The sequence below is a fragment of the Canis lupus genome, chromosome X (genome assembly GCF_011100685.1).
Source record: "Canis lupus familiaris isolate Mischka breed German Shepherd chromosome X, alternate assembly UU_Cfam_GSD_1.0, whole genome shotgun sequence".
NCBI lineage: Eukaryota > Metazoa > Chordata > Mammalia > Carnivora > Canidae > Canis > Canis lupus.
In genome coordinates, this window is record NC_049260.1 from 47,618,884 (window position 1) to 47,640,727 (window position 21,844).

At 40.8% G+C, this 21,844-nt stretch overlaps 1 non-coding gene across 1 annotated transcript; it reads left to right on the forward strand.

The window, feature by feature from the left end:
• The first annotated feature begins 21,469 nt into the window (after positions 1-21,469).
• Positions 21,470-21,614, forward strand: MIR8834B (microRNA mir-8834b). Its single transcript, NR_128893.1, has one exon. It is a non-coding gene; the product is annotated as a microRNA mir-8834b (primary transcript).
• Positions 21,615-21,844: the final 230 nt, after the last annotated feature.

Sequence of the window (21,844 nt, forward strand, 5' to 3'; positions counted from 1 at the left end):
AGAAGATTTTTATCTTAATTGAATCCCAGTAGTTCATTTTTGCTTTTGTTTCCCTTGCCTCCTTCAATGTGTCTAGTAAGAGTTTGCTGTGCCTAAGGTCAGCAGTGTTGCTGCCTGTAATTTTGTTGAGGATTTTAATGGATTCTTGTCTCATATTGAGGTCCTTCATCCATTTTGAATTTATGTTTTGTATGAGTTTTTTTTTTCCTTTTCCGATTGACTTATTTCTTTTTTTTTAATTTATTTTTTATTGGTGTTCAATTTACTAACATACAGAATAACCCCCAGTGCCCGTCACCCATTCACTCCCACTCCCCGCCCTCCTCCCCTTCTACCACCCCTAGTTCGTTTCCCAGAGTTAGCAGTCTTTACGTTCTGTCTCCCTTTCTGATATTTCCCACACATTTCTTCTCCCTTCCCTTATATTCCCTTTCACTATTATTTATATTCCCCAAATGAATGAGAACATATAATGTTTGTCCTTCTCCGACTGACTTACTTCACTCAGCATAATACCCTCCAGTTCCATCCACGTTGAAGCAAATGGTGGGTATTTGTCATTTCTAATGGCTGAGTAATATTCCATTGTATACATAAACCACATCTTCTTTATCCATTCATCTTTCGTTGGACACCGAGGCTCCTTCCACAGTTTGGCTATCGTGGCCATTGCTGCTATAAACATCGGGGTGCAGGTGTCCCGGCGTTTCACTGCATCTGTATCTTTGGGGTAAATCCCCAACAGTGCAATTGCTGGGTCGTAGGGCAGGTCTATTTTTAACTCTTTGAGGAACCTCCACACAGTTTTCCAGAGTGGCTGCACCAGTTCACATTCCCACCAACAGTGTAAGAGGGTTCCCTTTTCTCCGCATCCCCTCCAACATTTGTTGTTTCCTGCCTTGTTAATTTGCCCCATTCTCACCGGTGTGAGGTGGTATCTCATTGTGGTTTTGATTTGTATTTCCCTGATGGCAAGTGATGCAGAGCATTTTCTCATATGCATGTTGGCCATGTCTATGTCTTCCTCTGTGAGATTTCTCTTCATGTCTTTTGCCCATTTCATGATTGGATTGTTTGTTTCTTTGGTGTTGAGTTTAATAAGTTCTTTATAGATCTTGCAAACTAGCCCTTTATCTGATACTTCATTTGCAAATATCTTCTCCCATTCTGTAGGTTGTCTTTGAGTTTTGTTGACTGTATCCTTTGCTGTGCAAAAGCTTCTTATCTTGATGAAGTCCCAAAAGTTCATTTTTGCTTTTGTTTCTTTTGCCTTCCTGGATGTATCTTGCAAGAAGTTACTGTGGCCGAGTTCAAAACGGGTGTTGCCTGTGTTCTTCTCTAGGATTTTGATGGAATCTTGTCTCACATTTAGATCTTTCATCCATTTTGAGTTTATCTTTGTGTATGGTGAAAGAGAGTGGTCTACTTTCATTCTTCTGCATGTGGATGTCCAATTTTCCCAGCACCATTTATTGAAGAGACTGTCTTTCTTCCCATGGATAGTCTTTCCTCCTTTATCGAATATTAGTTGACCATAAAGTTCAGGGTCCACTTCTGGGTTCTCTGTTCTGTTCCACTGATCTATGTGTCTCTTTTTGTGCCAGTACCACACTGTCTTGATGACCACAGCTTTGTACTACAACCTGAAATCTGGCATTGTGATGCCCCCAGATATGGTTTTCTTTTTTAAAATTCCCCTGGCTATTCGGGGTCTTTTCTGATTCCACACAAATCTTAAAATAATTTGTTCCAACTCTCTGAAGAAAGTCCATGGTATTTTGATAGAGATTGCATTAAACGTGTATATTGCCCTAGGTAATATTGACATTTTCACAATATTAATTCTGCCAATCCATGAGCATGGAATATTTTTCCATCTCTTTGTGTCTTCCTCAATTTCTTTCAGAAGTGTTCTATAGTTTTTAGGGTATAGATCCTTTACATCTTTGGTGAGGTTTATTCCTAGGTATCTTATGCTTTTGGGTGCAATTGTAAATGGGATTGACTCCTTAATTTCTCTTTATTCAGTCTCATTGTTAGTGTATAGAAATGCCACTGATTTCGGGGCATTGATTTTGTATCCTTCCACGCTACCGAATTGCTGTATGAGTTCTAGCAATCTTGGGGTGGAGGTTTTTGGGTTTTCTATGTAGAGTATCATGTCATCGGCGAAGAGGGAGAGTTTGACTTCTTCTTTGCCAATTTGCATGCCTTTAATGTCTTTTTGTTGTCTGATTGCTGAGGCTAGGACTTCTAGTACTCTGTTGAATAGCAGTGGTGAGAGTGGACATCCCTGTCTTGTTCCTGATCTTAGGGGAAAGGCTCCCAGTGTTTCCCCATTGAGAATGATATTTGCTGTGGGCTTTTCATAGATGGCTTTTAAGATGTCGAGGAATGTTCCCTCTATCCCTACACTCTGAAGAGTTTTGATCAGGAATGGATGCTGTATTTTGTCAAATGCTTTCTCTGCATCTAATGAGAGGATCATATGGTTCTTGGTTTTTCTCTTGCTGATATGATGAATCACATTGATTGTTTTACGGGTGTTGAACCAGCCTTGTGTTCCAGGGATAAATCCTACTTGGTCATGGTGAATAATTTTCTTAATGTACTGTTGGATCCTATTGGCCAGTATCTTGTTGAGGATTTTTGCATCCATGTTCATCAGGGATATTGGTCTGTAATTCTCCTTTTTGGTGGGGTCTTTGTCTGGTTTTGGAATTAAGGTGATGCTGGCCTCATAGAACAAATTTGGAAGTACTCCATCTCTTTCTATCTTTCCAAACAGCTTTAGGAGAATATGTATGGTTTCTTCTTTAAACGTTTGATAAAATTCCCCTGGGAAGCCATCTGGCCCTGGACTCTTGTGTCTTGGGAGGTTTTTGATGACTGCTTCAACTTCCTCCCTGGTTATTGGGCTGTTCAGGTTTTCTATTTCTTCCTGTTCCAGTTTTGGTAGTTTGTGGCTTTCCAGGAATGCGTCCATTTCTTCTAGATTGCCTAATTTATTGGCGTATAGGTGTTCATAAAATGTTTTTAAAATCGTTTGTATTTCCTTGGTGTTGGTAGTGATCTCTCCTTTCTCATTCATGATTTTATTAATTTGAGTCTTCTCTGTCTTCTTTTTAATAAGGCTGGCTAATGGTTTATCTATCTTATTAATTCTTTCAAAGAACCAACTCCTGGTTTTGTTGATCTGTTCCACAGTTCTTCTGGTCTCGATTTCGTTGAGTTCTGCTCGAATCTTTATTAACTCCCTTCTTCTCTTGGGTGTAGGATCTATTTGCTGTTTTTTCTCTAGCTCCTTTATTTCTAAGGTTAGCTTTTGTATTTGAGTTCTTTCCAGTTTTTGAATGTATGCTTGTATTGCGATGTATTTCCCCCTTAGGACTGCTTTTGCTGCATCCCAAAGATTTTGAATGGTTGTATCTTCATTCTTATTAGTTTCCATGAATATTTTTAATTCTTCCTTAATTTCCTGGTTGACCCTTTCATCTTTTAGCAGGATGGTCCTTAACCTCCACGTGTTTGAGGTCCTTCCAAACTTCTTGTGTGATTTAGTTCTAATTTCAAGGCATTATGGTCTGAGAATATGCAGGGGACGATCCCAATCTTTTGGTATCGGTTCAGACCCGATTTCTGACCCAATATGTGGTATATTCTGGAGAAAGTTCCATGTGCACTTGAGAAGAATGTGTATTCAGTTGAGTTTGGATGTAAAGTTCTGTAGATATCTGTGAAATCCATCTGGTCCAGTGTATCATTTAAAGCTCTCGTTTCTTTGTAGATGTTGTGCTTAGAAGACCTATCGAGTATAGAAAGAGCTAGATTGAAGTCACCAAGTATAAGTGTATTATTATCTAAATATTTCTTCACTTTGGTTAATAATTGATTTATATATTTGGCAGCTCCCACATTCGGGGCATATATATTGAGGATTGTTAAGTCCTCTTGTTGAATAGATCCTTTAAGTATGATATAGTGTCCCTCTTCATCTCTCACTACAGTCTTTGGGGTAAATTTTAGTTTATCTGATATAAGGATGGCTTACCCCTGCTTTCTTTTGAGGACCATTCGAATGGTAAATGGTTCTCCAACCTTTTATTTTCAGGCTGTAGGTGTCCTTCTGTCTAAAATGAGTCTCTTGTAGACAGCAAATAGATGGGTCCTGCTTTTTTATCCAGTCTGAAACCCTGCGCCTTTTGATGGGGTCATTAAGCCCGTTCATGGTCAGAGTTACTATTGAGAGATATGAGTTTAGTGTCATCATGATATCTATTCAGTCCTTGTTTTTGTGGATTGTTCCACTGAACTTCTTCTTAAAGGGGAATTTTAAGAGTCCCCCTTAAAATTTCTTGCAGAGCTAGTTTGGAGGTCACTTATTCTTTTAGTTGCTGCCTGTCTTGGAAGCTCTTTATCTCTCCTTCCATTTTGAATGAGAGCCTTGCTGCATAAAGTATTCTTGGTTGCATGTTCTTCTCCTTTAGGACCCTGAATATATCCTGCCAGCCCTTTCTGGCCTGCCAGTTATCTGTGGAGAGGTCTGCTGTTACCCTAATACTCCTCCCCATAAAAGTCAGGGATTTCTTGTCTCTTGCTGCTTTAAGGATCTTCTCTTTATCTTTGGAATTTGCAAGCTTCACTATTAAATGTCGAGGTGTTGAACGGTTTTTATTGATTTTCAGGGGGATCTCTCTATTTCCTGGATCTAAATGCCTGTTTCCCTTCCCAGATTAGGAAAGTTTTCAGCTAGAATTTGTTCAAATACATATTCTGTCCCTCTGTTCTTTTCGGCGCCCTCGGGAACCCCAATTAAACGTAGGTTTTTCTTCCTCAGGCTGTCGTTTATTTCCCTTAATCTATCTTCATGGTCTTTTAATTGTTTGTCTCTTTTTTCCTCAGTTTCCCTCTTTGCTATCAACTTGTCTTCTATGTCACTCACTCGTTCTTCCACCTCATTAACCCTCGTCGTTAGGACTTCTAGTTTGGATTGCATCTCATTCAATTGATTTTTAATTTCTGCCTGATTAGCTCTAAATTCTGCAGTCATGAAGTCTCTTGAGTCCTTTATGCTTTTTTCTAGAGCCACCAGTAGCTGTATAATAGTGCTTCTGAATTGGCTTTCTGACATTGAATTGTAATCCAGATTTTGTAACTGTGTGGGAGAGAGGACTGTTTCTGATTCTTTCTTTTGAGGTGAGGTTTTCCTTCTAGTCATTTTGCTCAGTTTAGAGTGGCCAAAAGCAAGTTGTATTGGGAAAAGGAGAAAAAGAGAGGAGAGAAAGTAGAAAGAAAAGAGAAAGAGAAAAAAAAGGAAGAAAAAAAACGAAAAAAAAAGAAGAAAAAGAGAAAGAAAAAGAAAGGAGAAAAAAAGGGGGTGGAGGAAGGAAACAAATCAAAAAGCAAAACAAAACAAAACAGAACAGAAAAAAAAAGAACCACGGGGGAGTATTTTCTGATTCTGTGTACTTTAAGTCCCTTGTCTTCTCCTAGAAGTTGTCCGTCTAGCTGGTGTTCTGGGGGAGGTGCCTGCTGTGCTGATTTTCAGGTGTTAGCAGTTGGGGGAGCTGCTGTGCCCCTGCCTGGTGCAGGGCTCAGTGGGGGTTGTTTACCCCGTGAGGCCGCAGGAGGAACAACCCCAGTGGCGGGGCCAGCTCTGGAAACCTGGATTCAGCTCCGGCAGGAACTTCGGAGCTCTCAGTCTGCAGGGCCTGGAGGCTCCGGGGCGGGGCCGCTGATCTATCTGCTCAGCTCGGGGCAGGAGCGTCCTTGCTGTCCTGGGCCCTCCAGGCCTCTGCCTGTCCCGGGGGAGGCTGGATCCTGGGCTGTGTCCCGGCGCCCTGTGCTCCGGGGCCTGCGCTGTTTGATTCGCGCTCCCGGCCGCGCAGCCCCCTCCGCGGAGCCGCCGCCCGAGCACCCCTGAGCTGCTCCTGGAACCGCGCAGCCCCCTCCGCGCGGAGCCTCTTCCTCTGCCCAAGCCCCTCCGAGCTGCTCCCGGGGCCGCGCAGCCCCCTCCGCGGAGCCGCCGCCCGAGTCTCTCCGAGCTGCTGGGTCCCGCCGTGCGCGCTCCAGCCCTTAGGGAGCTCGGCGCACTCTCCTGGGCGCGCCGTTGCTCTGTTACTGTCCCAGCGAACCCGAGGGCATCCTCGCCCTCCTGGGTCCTGCTCCAACTCCCTGCGAGCCCCTTTCCGTCCGGGAAGGTTGGTGCAGCTCCTGCGTCTCCGGAACGGGGCTCTCCTGTCCTGGGGACACTCGCACTGGCTTCAGCCCGGCTCCTCGCGGGGCCCCTCCCCCTTGGATGACTTTGTTTCTTTATTTCTTTTTTCTCGTCTTCCTACCTTGATAGAAGCGCAAACTCTTCTCACTTTAGCATTCCAGGTGTTCTCTCTTTAATTCTCAGGCCGAATTCATAGATTTTCAGGATAATTTGAAGGTTTTCTAGGTAATTTGGTGGAGACAGGTGATTTAGAGACCCTACTCTTCCGCCATCTTGCCCCTCCCTCAATTAATTAATTTCTTTATTGGAGTTCAATTTGCCAACATATACAGTAACACCCAGTGCTCATCGCATCAAGTGCCCCCCTCAGTGCCCGTCACCCAGTCACCCCTACCCCCTGCCCACCTCCCTTTCTATCACCCCTTGTTCATTTCCCAGACTTAGGAGTCTCTCATGTTCTGTCTCCCTTTCTGATATTTCCCACTCATTTTTTCTCCTTTCCCCTTTATTCCCTTTCACTATTTTTTATATACCCAAAATGAATGAAACCATATAACATTGGTCCTTCTCCGATTGAATTATTTCACTCAGCATAATACCCTCAAGTTCCATCCACGTCGAAGCAAATGGTGGGTATTTGTCGTTTCTAATCGCTGAGTAATATTCCATTGTATACATAAACCACATCTTCTTTATCCATTCATCTTTCGATGGACACCGAGGCTCCTTCCACAGTTTGGCTATTGTGGACATTGCTGCTATAAACATCGGGGTGCAGGTGTCCCGGCGTTTCATTGCATCTGTATCTTTGGGGTAAATCCCCAAAGTGCAATTGCTGGGTCATAGTGCAGATCTATTTTTAACTCTTTGAGGAACCTCCACACAGTTTTCCAGAGTTCACTTGTTCACATTCCCACCAACAGTGCAAGAGGGTACCCCTTTCTCTGCATCCTCTCCAACATTTGTTGTTTCCTGCCTTGTTAATTCCCAAGTGCATTTTCTGTATCTATCGATAGGATCATATGGTTCTTAACCTTTCTCTTATTAATGTGGTGTATCACATTGATAGATTTGCAGATACTGAACTACCCCTGTAGCCCAGGAATAAATCCCACTTGGTAATGGTGCATAATCTTTTTAAAGTACTGTTATGTTTAATTAGCTTGTATCTTACTGGGAATTTTTGCATTCATGATCTTCAAGAATATTCATCTGTAATTCTTTTTAACAGGATCTATGGTTTTGAAATCAAGGTAATGCTGGCCTCATAGAATGAGTTTGGAAGTTTTTCTTCCATTTCTTTCTCTCTATTTTTGGAATAGCTTCAGAAAAAAAAGAGACATTAATATTTATTTAAATGCTTGGTTGAATTCTCCTGGCTAGCCATCAGGCCCTGGACACTTGTTGTTGGGAGATTTTTGATTACTGATTCAATTTGTGTGCTGGTTATGGATCTGTTCAGGTTATCTATTTATTCCTGTTTCAGTTTTGGTACTGTATATGTTTCCATGAAGTTATCCATTTCTTCAAGATTGCCGAATTTGTTAGCATATAATTTTTCATAGTATTCTCTTATAATTGTTTGTAATTTTGTGGTGTTGGTTGTGATCTGTCATTTGTGATTTTATTTATTTGGTTCCTTTGTTTTCTTTTTACTAAGTTTGGCTAGGGGTTATCAATCTTACTAATTCTTTGAAGAACCAACTCCTAGTTCATTGATATGGTTTACCTTATTTTTATACAGCTTTTTTATTGGTTACAAAACCTAAGCCGTATAGAAACTTAGTAACACATTTAGATGCCTCTTTTGAAAGAATGTTTTAGTCTTTTTTAACAGTTTAAAAAAATTAAAACAATGCAGTTTTTCAACACTCTTCTGAAAGCAATATACTAAGTTTCCTTTGTCTACGAAATGGTGCAATTCCAATTCCAAACTGATAAGGTCACAACAAATTGAATCAAGCAAATGAACACATATGTATGCACTACTTGATGCTAATGTTAACCTTATATTGTTAGTTCACAGTTAAAACACAAGAGGAAATAGGAATTGGCACAGTGGAGGCCCAATTTGATCTCAATGTGTGCAAAATTTAAAAGGTAACTGTCAGTAAGAAGTATGGACAGTCCAGAAGAAACTAACCAGGAAAGGGTACAATTAACAATATCAAGAAGATTTGGACTTTAAGGGTTTCACCGAAGTGTGACCTTAATTAGCTTAGACATTGTTATTCCTACTTTTAGTGCACACAACACAGTTTCAAAAATTTCGACTACAGTGTCTGAACAGGATGCAGTTACTCTATGAAGCTTTAACGCAAAATTTGGATAAAGAAAAAATGGCAAAATGAAATTCAACTCAATTTTATGTGCACAAGAATTGAAAAATCTGAGCCACCTTAAAGAGAAATTGATTCTAAAATTTATAAAACCTATAAATAATCAGAGGCCAAAACACAATATTAAAACAGATTCTCGAGGGTGAGAAGAAGATCGCAGAAGAGTAGGATCCCCAAGTCACCTGTCCCCACCAACTTACCTAGATGACTTTAAAATCATCCTGAAAACCTATGAATTCAGCCTGAGATTTAAAGAGATAACAGCTGGAATGCTACAGTGAGGAGAGTTCACACTTCTATCAAGGTAGGAAGATAGAAAAATAAATAAATAAAAAAGCATCCAAGTGGGAGGGGCCCCCCGAGGAGCCAGGCTAAGACCAAGCGGCCAGTGCCTCCAGGACAGGAAAGCCCAGTCCTGGAGAAGGAGGAATTTTAACAATCTTCCTGGATGGAATGGTGTTCACAGGAAATTTGGGCAGGATCCCAGGAGGGGCAGTGGAGCCACCAGGTTGCCGGGGTCACTAACAGAGGAAGTGTGCCTCAAGGGAAAGCACACCACACCTCAGGCCGAGTTCTGTAAAGGGCTGGAGCACATGCACTGTGCAGCCACGGGAGCAGCCCAGGCGGTGGCTCAAGTGGTGGCTCCATGCAAACGGGGCTGTGCAATCCTGGGAGCACGAGTCCAGTGGCTCAGGCTCCGGAGCAGAAAGCAACAGGGGACACAGCTCAGGATTGAGCACTCCCCTTGGGACAGGCGGAGGCTGGGAGGACACAGGACAGTGAGGACGCTGGTACCACCAGGCACCCCTGAGCTGTGCATATCAGCGCCCCCCACCCCCAGAGCATCCAGGGCCCTGCGGAATGGGAGACTGCAGTAGTTACTGCTAGAGCTAACTTTAGGGCTTGAGAGATGGCCACCGCCACTGTTGTTGTCCCTCCTGGTGTCACCTTGTGCCTGGGACTAAGTGAGGCTGCCAAGGAGCAGGGGCCTCACAGGATAAACAGCTCCCACTGAACCCTGCACCTGGCAGGGGGTGAGGTGCACACGCCTGAGAATCAGCGCTGCAGGCCCCTCCCCCAGAACCAGCTGGAAGGCCAGGGGAAGAGCAAGTTATTAATATAGCCGTTGGAAAGCTTCAGGGGAAGTCGAGGGACTTATACTATATAGAATCAGATGATACACCTCCTTGTGTTTTGTTTTGTTTTGTCTTTTTTGTTTTTTTGTTTTCCCTTTTGTTCCGCTTTTTCCTTCCTTTTTCCAGTACAACTTGTTTTTAGCCACTCTGCACTGAACAAAATGACTAGAAGGAAGAATTCACCATAAAAGAAAAATCAGAAAGAGTACTTTCTCCCACAGAGTTACAGAATTTGGATTACAATTCGATGTCACAAAGCCAACTCAAATGCACAATTATAAAGCAACTGGTAGCTTTGGAAAAAAGCATGAAGGACTCAAGAGACTTCATGACTGCAGAATTTAGATCTAATCAGGCCAAAATTAAAGTCAATTAAATGAGATGCAATCCAAACTGGAGGTCTTAATGATGAGGGTTAAGGAGGTAGAAGAAAGACTGAGTGACATAGAAGACAAGTTGATGGCAAGGGAGGAAGCTGAGGAAAAAAGAGAACAACAATTAAGAGATCATGAGGAGGGATCCCTGGGTGGTGCAGCGGTTTGGTGCCTGCCTTTGGCCCAGGGCGCGATCCTGAAGACCTGGGATCGAATCCCACGTCGGGCTACCGGTGCATGGAGCCTGCTTCTCCCTCTGCCTGTGTCTCTGCCTCTCTCTCTCTCTCTGTGACTATCATAAATAAATAAAAATTTATAAAAAAAATAAAAGATCATGAGGAGTTCAACAAATCATAGCTGAGAACTTCCCTAACGTGGGAAGGGAAAGAGGCACTCAGATCCAGGAGAAAGAGATCCTCCCCTAAAATCAATAAAAACTGTTCAAGACCCTGACATTTAATAGTGAAAATTGCAAATTCCAAAGATAAAGAGAAACTTAAAGCAGCAAGAGGCAAGAGGCCTAACCTTTATGGGAAGAAGTATTAGGTTAACAGTAGACCTCTCTACAGAGACCTGGCAGGCCAGAAAGGCCTGGCAGGATATATTCAGGGTCCTAAATAAGAAGAACTTGCAGCCAAGAATACTGTATCCAGCAAGGCTCTCATTCAGAATAGAAGGAGAGATAAAGAGCTTCCAAGATAGGCAGAAACTAAAAGAATATGTGACCACCAAACCAGCTCTGCAAGAAATATTAAAGTGGACTCTGTAAAAGAAAGAGGAAGTCCAAGGAAGCAATCCACAAAAACAGGGACTGAATAGATATTATTATGACACTAAATTCATATCTTTCAATAGTAACTCTGAACGTGAATGGGCATAATGACCCCATCAAAAGCCGCAGGATTTCAGACTGGATAAAAAAGCAAGACCCATCTATTTGCTGTCTGCAAGAGACTCATTTTAGATCTAAGGACACCGACATCCTGAAAATGAAAGGTTGGAGAAACATTCACCATTCAAATGGTCCTCAAAGGAAAGCAGGGGTAGCCATCCTCATATCAGATGAATTAAAGTTTATTCCAAAGACTGTAGTAAGAGATGAAGAGGGACACTATATCATACTTAAAGAATCTATGCAACAAGAGGGGCTAAAATTATGAATATTTATGCCCCTAACGTGGGAGCTGCCAAGTATATCAATTAATTAATAACCAAAGTTATGACATACTTAGATAATAATATACTTGTACTGGGAGACTTGAACACAGAACTTTCTGTAATTGACATATCTTCTAAGCACAGCATCTCCAAAGAAACAAGAGCCTTAAATGATACACTGGACCAGATGGATTTCACAGATATTTACACAACTTTACATCCAAATGCAACTGAGGACACATTCTTCTCCAGTGCACATGGAGCTTTCTCAAGAATAGACCACATACTGGGTCACAAATCAGGTCTTAACTGATACCAAAAATTGGGCTTCTCCCCTGCATATTTTCAGACCATAATGTTTTGAAACTAGAACTAAACTAGAACTAAATCAGAAGAAGTTTGGAAGAAATTCAAACCCATGGAAGTTAAAGAGCATCCTGCTAAAAGATGAAAGGGTCAACCAGGAATGAAAATGTCAACCAGGAAAATAGAGAAAAATTAAACAGATTCATGGAAACTAATGAGAATGAAGATACAACCATTCAAAATTTTGGGATACAGCAAAAGCAGTCCTGAGAGGGAAATACATCACCATACAAGCATCCATCAAAAAAACTGGAAAGAACTCAAGTACAAAAGCTAACCTTGAACCTAAATTAAGTGGAGAAAGAACAGCAATTAGATCCTACACCCAGCAGAATAAGAGAGTTAATAAAGATTTGAGCAGAACTCAATGAAATAGAGACCATAATACTTGTAGAACAGATAAAAAAAACAGGAGTTGGTTCTTTGAAAGAATTAATAGGTAAACCATTAGGCAGCCTTATTAAAAACAAAAGAGAAAAGACTCAAAGTAATAAAATCATGAATGAAAAAGGTGAGATCACCACCAATAATACCAAGGAAATACAAACATTTTTGAAAACTTCTTATGAGCAGCAATATGCCAATAAATTAGGCAATCTTGAAGAAATGGACGCATTTCTGGAAAACCACAAACTACCAAAACTGGCACAGGAAGAAATAGGAAACCTGAACAGGCTGATAACAAGGAAGGAAATTGAAGCAGTCATCAAAACCTCCCAAGACACAAAAGTCCAGGGCCAAATGGCTTCCCAGGGGAAATGTATCAAATGTTTAAAGAAGAAACCATACCTAATCTACTAAAGCTGTTCTGAAAGATAGAAAGAGATGGAATACTTCCAAACTTGTTCTATGAGTCCAGCATCACCTTAATTCCAAAACCAGTCAAAGACCCCACCCAAAAGGAAAATTATAGACCAATATCCCTGATGAACACAGATGCAAAAATTCTCAACAAGATACTAGCCAATAGGATCCAAGAGTACATTAAGAAGATTATTCACCTTGACCAAGTGGGATTTATCCCTGGGATTCAAGGCTGGTTCAACACTCGTAAAGCAATCAACGTGATAGATCATATCAACAAGAGAAAAAACAAGAACCATATGATCCTCTCAATAGATGCAGAGAAAGCATTTGACAAAAGACAGCATCCATTCCTGATCAAGACGCTTCAGAGTGTAGGGATAGAGGGCACATTCCTCAGCATCTTAAAAACCATCTACGAAAAGCCCACAGCAAATATCATTCTCAATGAGGAAACACTGGGAGCCTTTCCCCTAAGATCAGAAACAAGACAGGGATGTCCACTCTCACCACTGGTTTTCAACATACTACTAGAAGTCCTAGCCTCAGCAATCAGGCAACAAAAAGAAATAAAAGCCATTGAAATTCGCAAGAGGAAGTCAATCTATCCCTTTTTGCAGACGACATGATAGTGTACTTAGAAAACACAAAAGACTCCAACCCAAGATTGCTAGAGCTCAAACAGCAATTTGGCAGTGTGTCAGTATACAAAATCAATGCCCAGAAATCAGTGGCATTTTTATACCCTAACAATCAGGCTGAAGAAAGAGTAAGTAAGTAGTCATTCCCATTTACAATGGCACCCAAAAGCATAAGATACCTAGGAAGAAACCTAACCGAAGAGGTAAAGGATCTATACCCTAAAAAGTACAGAACACTTCTGAAAGAAATGGAGGAAAACAGAAAGAGATGGAAAAATATTCCATGCTCATGGATTAGAAGAATTAATATTGTGAATATATCAATGCTACCCAGGGAATTTACACATTTAATGCAATTCTTATCAAAATACCATATACTTTCTTCAGAGAGTTGGAGCAAATCATCTTAAGATTTGTGTGGAATCAGAAAATATCCCGAATAGCCAGGAAATATTAAAAAAAAATCATAGCTGGGGGCATCACAATGCCAGAATTCAGGTTGTACTTCAAAGCTGTGGTCATCAAGACAGTGTGGTACTGGCACAAAAACAGACACACAGATCAATGGAACAGAATTGATAACCCAGAAATGGGCCCTCAGTTTTATGGTCAACTAATATTGGGCAAAAAGTGTAAACTAATTACAGGAAGAAAGACAGTCTCTTCAATATATGGTGCTGGGAAAATTGGACATCCACATGCAGAAGAATGAAACTAGACCATTCTCTTACACTATACACAAATATAAATTCAAAATGGATGAAATATCTAAATGTGCGACAAGATTCCATTGGAATCCTAGAGGAGAAAACAGGCAACACCCTTTTTGAGGTTAGCCACAGCAACTTCTTGCCAGATACATCCATAAACGCAAGGGAAACAAGCAAAAATGAATTATTGGGACTTCATCAAGATAAAAAGCTTCTGCACAGCCAAAGAAGCAGTCAACAAAACTAAAAGACAACCTACAGAATGGGGGAAGATATTTGCAAATGGCCTATCAGATTAAGGGCTAGTATCCAGGATCTAGAAAGAACTTATTAAACTCAACAGCAAAGAAACAATCCAATCATGAAATGGGCAAAAGACATGAACAAAAATCTCACAGAGGAAGACATAGACATGGCCATCAAGCACATGAGAAAATGCTCCGCATCACTGGCCATCAGGGAAATACAAATCAAAACCACAATGAGATACCACCTCACAACAGTGAGAATGGGGAAAATTAAGACAGGAACCAACAAATGTTGGAGAGGATGTGGAGAAGGGGAACCCTCTTGCACTGTTGGTGGGAATGTGAACTGGTGGGGCCACTCTGGAAAACTGTGTGGAGGTTCCTCAAAGAGTTAAAAATAGATCTGCCCTATGACCCAGCAATTACGCTGCTGGGGATTTACCCCAAAGATACAGATGCAGTGAAACGCTGGGACACCTGTACTCCGATGTTTCTAGCAGCAATGTCCACAATAGCCAAACTGTGGAAGGAACCCAGGTGTCCATCAAAAGATGAATGGGTGAAGAAGATGTGGTCTATGTATACAATGGAATGTTACTCATCCATTAGAAACGACAAATACCCACCATTTGCTTCAATGTGGATGGACCTGGAGGGTATTATGCTGAGGGAAGTAAGTCAATGGGAGAAAGACAAATTGAAAGAAGTCAATTGGAGAAGGACAATCATTATATGGTCTTATTCATTTGGGGAATATAAAAAGTAGTGAAAGGGAATAAAGGGAAAGGAGAGAAAATGAGTGAAAATATCAGTTACAGTGACAAGGCATGAGAGACCCCTAACTCTGGGAAATGAACAAGGGGTAGTGGAAAGGGAGGTGGGCGGGGGTTTGGGGTGACTGGGTGATGGCACTGATTGGAGCACTTGGCGCGATGAGTACTGGGTGTTACGCTATATGTTGGCAAATTGAATTCCCCCCCCAAAAAAAATAAAAAATAAACAAATAAAAAATAAAATAAATAAAAAGTAAAAAACCAACAAAAATTTTCAAATCCATATTCTTCATTAATAACTGGGTCAAACAATTTACCAAAAGCAAGGACTTTACTTGGGAATACCATATTTTGCAGAACTGCTGAAAGATCACTGCAAATCAGGTTTATGGCAAGTATCTGCAGATTACTCCTGTACACAGATCCTTGCCTGAATCTTTTAATATGTGAATATGCTTTTAGAGTAGGATCTGAATTCACTTTCCCAATACTCAAATCATGAAATTTTATAACACTTCTAAATAGTTGCTGGTGTGTTGCTAACCACATTATCCAACGCACTGGTTACTAAGTAAAAAAATATTTTAGACCAAATTACAGTAAACATGAAAGTTCCACAGTTTAAACCCCATATAAATCAACCATATCCAATTATTAATTTAAAACAAAAAAATATTAACTACTGAAAGCTGAAAGCAAGACTTTTTTTTAAATATCACTAATCAGTACTTTTTAGACCTTTTTGTTGTTGTTGTTTTCCTTGTGGTCAGGGACTCTTGCTTTCAACTTCACCAGAAGTTCAAGTCCATAACTGGTTGCAGCTCTGGTAGTATACCATGCACAGAATTTGATTACTTCAAAATAGCAGGAACACACATGCTGAAGTGAGTGGTCAAATAGGGTTTGCTGTTCTCAAAAATTAGGAATAATGGCAAAAGCATTACCATCCATAGCTAAAGTTCTTGCTCCAACCCTGGCTTCTGAGGCAGATAATAAACACATGAATTACTGGTAGATGAAGCACAGTTCTTTTTTTTTTTAACTTACCTGTTTTAATCAATAACCAAGTTTCTTTTTTTTTTCTTTTTTTTTAAAATTTTTATTTATTTATGATAGAGAGAGAGAGAGAGAGAGAGGCAGAGACACAGGCAGAGGGAGAAGCAGGCTCCATGCACCGGGAGCCCGACGTGGGATTCGATCCCGGGTCTCCAGGATCGCGCCCTGGGCCAAAGGCAGGCGCCAAACCACTGCGCCACCCAGGGATCCCCCCAAGTTTCTTATTTTAATTACTTTTTTGGTTTGTCAGTTCTACCAGCGAAAATAATTTGGCTTGTACTTTCTTTCTATTTTTTTAAAATACATTTATTTTTTATTGGTGTTCAATTTACCAACATACAGAATAACACCCAGTGCTCATCCCGTCAAGTGCCCCCCTCAGTGCCCGTCACACATTCACCCACACCCCCCGCCCTCCTCCCCTTCCACCACACCTAGTTCCTATCCCAGAGTTAGGAGTCTCTCATATTCTGTCTCCCTTTCTGATATTTCCCACTCATTTTTCTCCTTTCCCCTTTATTCCCTTTCACTATTTTTTACAGTCTCCAAATGAATGAGACCATACAATGTTGTCCTTCTCCGATTGACTTACTTCACTCAGCATAATACCCTCCAGTTCTATACACACTGAAGCAAAGGGTGGGTATTTGTCATTTCTAATGGCTGAGTAAATTCCATTGTGTACATTTACCACAACTTCTTTATCCATTCATCTTTTGATGGACACCGAGGCCCCTTCCACTGCTTGGCTACTGTGGACATTGCTGCTATAAACTTTGGGGTGCAGGTGTCCCAGCGTTTCACTGCATCTGTATCTTTGGAGTAAATCCCCAGCAGTGCAATTGCTGGGTTATATGGTATTTCTACTTTTAACTCTTTGAGGAACCTCCACCCAGTTTTCCAGAGTGGCTGCACCAGTTCACATTCCCACCAACAGTGCAAGAGGGTACTCCTTTCTCCACATCCTCTCCAACATTTGTTGGTTCCAGTCTTGTTAATTTTCACCATTCTCACAGGGGTGAGGCAGTATCTCATTGTGGTTTTGATTTGTATCTCCATGACGGCCAGTGATGCAGAGCATATTATCATGTGCTTGTTGGCCATGTTTATGTCTTCCTCTGTGTAATTTGTTCATGTCTTTTGCCCATTTCATGATTGGATTGTTTGTTTCTTTGCTGTTGAGTTTAATAAGTTCTTTGTAGATCGGGGATACTAGCCCTTATCAGATATGTTATTTGCAAGTATCTTCTCCCATTCTGTAGGTTGTCTATTAGTTTTATTGTCTGTTTCTTTTGCTGTGCAGAACTTCTTATCTTGATAAAGTCCCTATAATTCATTTTTACTTTGGTTTCCCTTGCCTTCATGTTTGTATCTTGCAAGAAGTTGCTGTGGCCAAGTTCAAAAAGGGTGTTGCTTGTGTTCTCCTCTAGGATTTTCATGGAATCTTGTCTCACATTTAGATCTTTCATCCATTTTGAGTTTATATTTGTATATAGTGTAAGAGAATGGTCTTGTCTCATTCTTTTGCATGTGGAATTCCTATTTTCCCAGCACCATTTATTGAAGAGACTGTCTTTTTTCCAATGGACAGTCTTTCCTGCTTTGTGAAATATTAGTTGACTACAGAGTTGAGGGTCCACTTCTGGATTCTCTATTTTGTTCCATTGATGTATGTGTCTGTTTCTGTGCCAGTACCACACTGTCTTGATGATCACAGCTTTGTAGTACAACCTGAATTCTGGCATTGTGATGCCCCTGGCTCTGGTTTTCTTTTTCAATATTCCCCTGGCTATTTGGGGTCTTTTCTGATTCCACACAAACCTTAAGATGATATGTTCCAACTCTGAAGAAAGTCCATGGTATTTTAATAGGGATTGCATTAAATGTGTAAATTGCCCTGGGTAGCATTGACATTTTCACAACATTAATTCTTCCAATCCATGAGCATGGAGTATTTTTCCATGTCTTTGTGTATTCCACAATTTGTTTCAGAAGTGTTCTGTAGTTTTTAGGGTATAGATCCTTTACCTCTTTGGTTAGGTTTATTCCTAGGTATGTTATGTTTTTGGGTGCCATTGTAAATGGGATTGACTCCTTAATTTCTTTCTTAGGTCTAATTGTTAGTGTATAGAAATTGTACTGATTTCTGGGCATTGATGTTGTATCCTGCCACACTGCCGAATTGCTATATGAGTTCTAGCAATCTTGGGGTGGAGTCTTTTGGGTTGTCTATGTACACTCTCGTGTCATCTGCGAAGAGGGAGAGTTTGACTTCCTCTTTGCCAATTTGAATGCGTTTTATTTCTTTTTTTTCTTGTCCGATTGCTGAGGCTAGGACTTCGAGTTTTATGTTGAATAGCAGTGGTGAGAGTGGATATCCCTGTCGTGTTCCTGATCTTAGGGGAAAGGCTCCCAGTGTTTCCCCATGGAGAATGATATTTGCTGTGGGGTTTTCATAGATGGCTTTTCCCTCTATCCCTACACTCTGAAGAGTCTTGATTAGGAATGGATGCTGTCTTTTGTCAAATGATTTCTCTGCATCTATTGAGAGGATTATATGGTTCTTGTTTTTTCTCTTTTTGATATGATCTATCGCGTTGATTGCTTTACAAGTATTGAACCAGCATTGCAACCTGGGAATAAATACCAGTTGATCATGTTGAATAATCTTCTTAATGCACTGTTGGATATTATTGGCTAGTATATTGTTGAGAATTTTTGCATCTGTGTTCATCAGGGATATTGGTCTAGAATTCTACTCTTTGTCAGGGTCTTTGTATGGTTTTGGAATTAATGTGATGCTAGCCTCATAAAACGAGTTTGGAAGTATTTCATCCCTTTCTCTCTTTTGGAACAACTTTATTAGAATAGGTATATTTTTTCTTTAAACATTTGATAGAATTCCCCTGGGAAGCCATCTGGCCCAGGACTCTTGTGTTTTGGGAGGTTTTTGATAACTGCTTACATTTCCTCCATGTTTATTGGCCTGTTCAGGTTTTCTGTTTCTTCCTGTTCCAATTTTGGTAGTTTGTGGTTTTTCAGCAATGTGACCATTTTTTCTGGATGCCCTGATTTATTAGTGATTAGCAGCTAATAATATGTTTTTTAAATCCTTTGTACCTCCTTGGCATTGGTTGTGATGTCTCTTTTTTCATTCGTGATTTTATTAATTGGAGTCTTTCCTCTTTTGTTTTTTAATAGGGCTGGCTAATGGTTTATCTACATTATTAATTCTTTCAGAGAACCAAGTCCAGGTTTTGTTTATCGGTTCTACAGTTTTTCTGATCTCTATTTCATTGACTTCTGCTCGAATATTTATTAACTCTCTTCTGCTGGGTGTAGTTTTTATTTGTTGTTCTTTCTTTAGTTCCTTTAGGTGGAAGGTTAGTTTGTGTAGTTGAGTTTTTTTTTTCCAGTTTTTTTGAGGGATTCTTGTATTGCCATGTATTTCCCTCTCAGGGATGCTTTTGCTTTATCCCAAAGATTATGAACAGTTATATCTTTATTCTCATTAGTTTCCATGAATTTTTTAATTTTTCTCTAATTTCCTGGTTGACCCTTTCATCTCTTAGCAGGGGGGTCCTTCACCTCCACGTGTTTGAATTTCTTCCAAATTTCTACTTGTGATTGAGTTCAAGTTTCAAAGCATTATTGTCTGAAAATATGCAGGGGATAATCCCAGTCTTTTGGTATCAGTTAAGACCTGTTTTGTTACCCAATATGTGGTCTATTCTGGAGAAAGTTCCATGTGCACTTGAGAAGAATGTGTATTCAGTTGCATTTGGATGTAAAGTTCTGTAAATATCTGTGGAATCCATCCGGTTCAGTGTATCATTTAAAGGTCTTGTTTCTTTGGAGATGTTGTGCTTAGTATATCTGTCATTTGCAAAAAGTGCTGTCTTGAAGTCTCCCAGTACAAGTGTATTATTATCTAAGTATGTCTTAACTTTGGTTATTAATTGATTGATATACTTGGCAGCTTGCCCATTAGGAGCATAAATATTCATGATTGTTAGGTCCTCTTGTTGGATAGATCCTTTAAGTATGATATAGTGTCCCACTTCATCTCTTGCTATAGTCTTTGGGATAAGCTATATTTTATCTGATTTGAGGATTGCTACTCCTGCTTTCTTTGAGGACCATTTGAATGGTAAATGGTTCTGTAACTTTTCATTTTCAGGCGGAGATGTCCTTAGGTCTAATATGAGTCTCTTGTAGACAGCAAATATATGGGTTTTGCTTTTTTATCCAGTCTGAAACCCTGGACCTTTTGATGGGATCATTAAGCCCATTCATGTTTAGAGTTACTATTGATAGATATTAATTTAGTGTCATCATAATATTTATTCATTCTCTGTTTTTATGGTTTATCTTTGGGCTTCCTCTTTCTTTAGAGGGCCTCCTTCAATATTTCTTGCAGAGCTGGTTTGGTGGTCACATATTCTTTCAGTTTCTGCCTATCTTGGGAGCTCTTTATCTCTTTTCTATTCTAAATGTGAGCCTTGCTTGATAGAGTCTTCTTGGCTGCATGTTCTTCTCATTTAGGACCCTGAATTTTTCCTGTCAGCCCTTTTTGGCCTGCCAGAGCTCTGTGGAGAGGTCTGCCATTAATCCAATATTTCTCCCCATATAATTAGGGGTCTCTTGTCTCTTGCTGTTTAAGTATCTTCTCTTTATCTTTGGAATTTGCAAGTTTCACTATTAAATGTTGAGGTGTTGAACAGTTTTTATTGTTTTTACAGGGGATCTATCTCCTGGATCTGAATGCCTGTTTCCCTCCCCAAATTAGGGATGTTCTCAGCTATGATTTTTTCAAATATGCCTTCTGGTCCTTTGTCCCTTTCAGCGCCCTTTGGAACCCCAATTAAACAAAGATTTTTCCTTCTGAGGTTGTCATTTATTTCCCTTGTCCTTTGCTCATGGTCTTTTAATGTTTTTTTCTCTTTTTTCCTCAGCTTCCTTCCTTGCCATCAACTTGTCTTGTATGTCACTCATTCTTTCTTCTCCCTTTTTAACCACCATCATTAGGACCTCCAATTTGAATTGCATCTATTTTAATTGATTTTTAATTTCGGCCTGATTAGATCTAAATTCTGCAGTCATGAAGTCTCTTATATCCTTTATGCTTTTTTTTCCAGAGCCACCAGGAGCTTTATAATCATGTTCCTGAATTGGTTTTCTGACATTGAATTGTAATCCAAATTCTGTAACTCTGTGGCAGAGTACTGTTCCTGATTCTTTCTTTTGTGGTGAGTTCTTGTTTCTAGTCATTTTGCTCAGTACATAGTGGCTAAAAATGAGTTGTACTTGAAAAAGGAAGAAAGAAAAAAGGAAATAAAGAAAAAAGAAACAACAACAACAACAACAACAGCAAAAACGAGTATCCTCTGGTTCTATATACTGTAAATCCCTCGACTTTCCCTGGAGCTTTCCTGTGCTGCTCGGTCAAGAACATGCTCTTCCCCTATCCTTCCAGCTGGTCTTCTGGTTGAGGGGCCTGCTGTGCTTATTCTCAGGTGTGTGCACCTTGAGGTGCTGCCACACACCCTGCAAGTTGCAGGGCTCAGTGGGAGCTGTTTTTCCTGTGAGGCCCCTGTTCCCTTGTGGCCCCGCTCCATCCCAGGCACAGGAGACACCACAAGGGACAACACTACTGGCGGCAGCCAGCTCTCCAGCTCTGGAGTCAGCTCCCGCAGTAACTACCGAAGCTTCCAGTTCGCGCTGGCCTGGATGCTCAGTCAGCGGGGGTGCTGAACTGCACAGCTTGGGGGCACCTGGTGGCAGGAGCGTCCTTGCTGTCCTGTGCCCTTCTTGTCTCTGCCTCTTCCTGGGGAACTCGTTCCCCCGCGCCCTGGAATCCAGGGCATACGCTGCTGGAATCCTGCTCCTGGGACCGGGCTCCTGAAGGCAGCTGGGCAGAGCCCCCTCCGCCAGGATCTGCCGCCTGAGCTTCTCCCCGAGGCTCCACAGGGTGTGCCCTTCAGCCCTCTCCCGAGCTCCGACTGCGGTGTGTGGCAAGCTG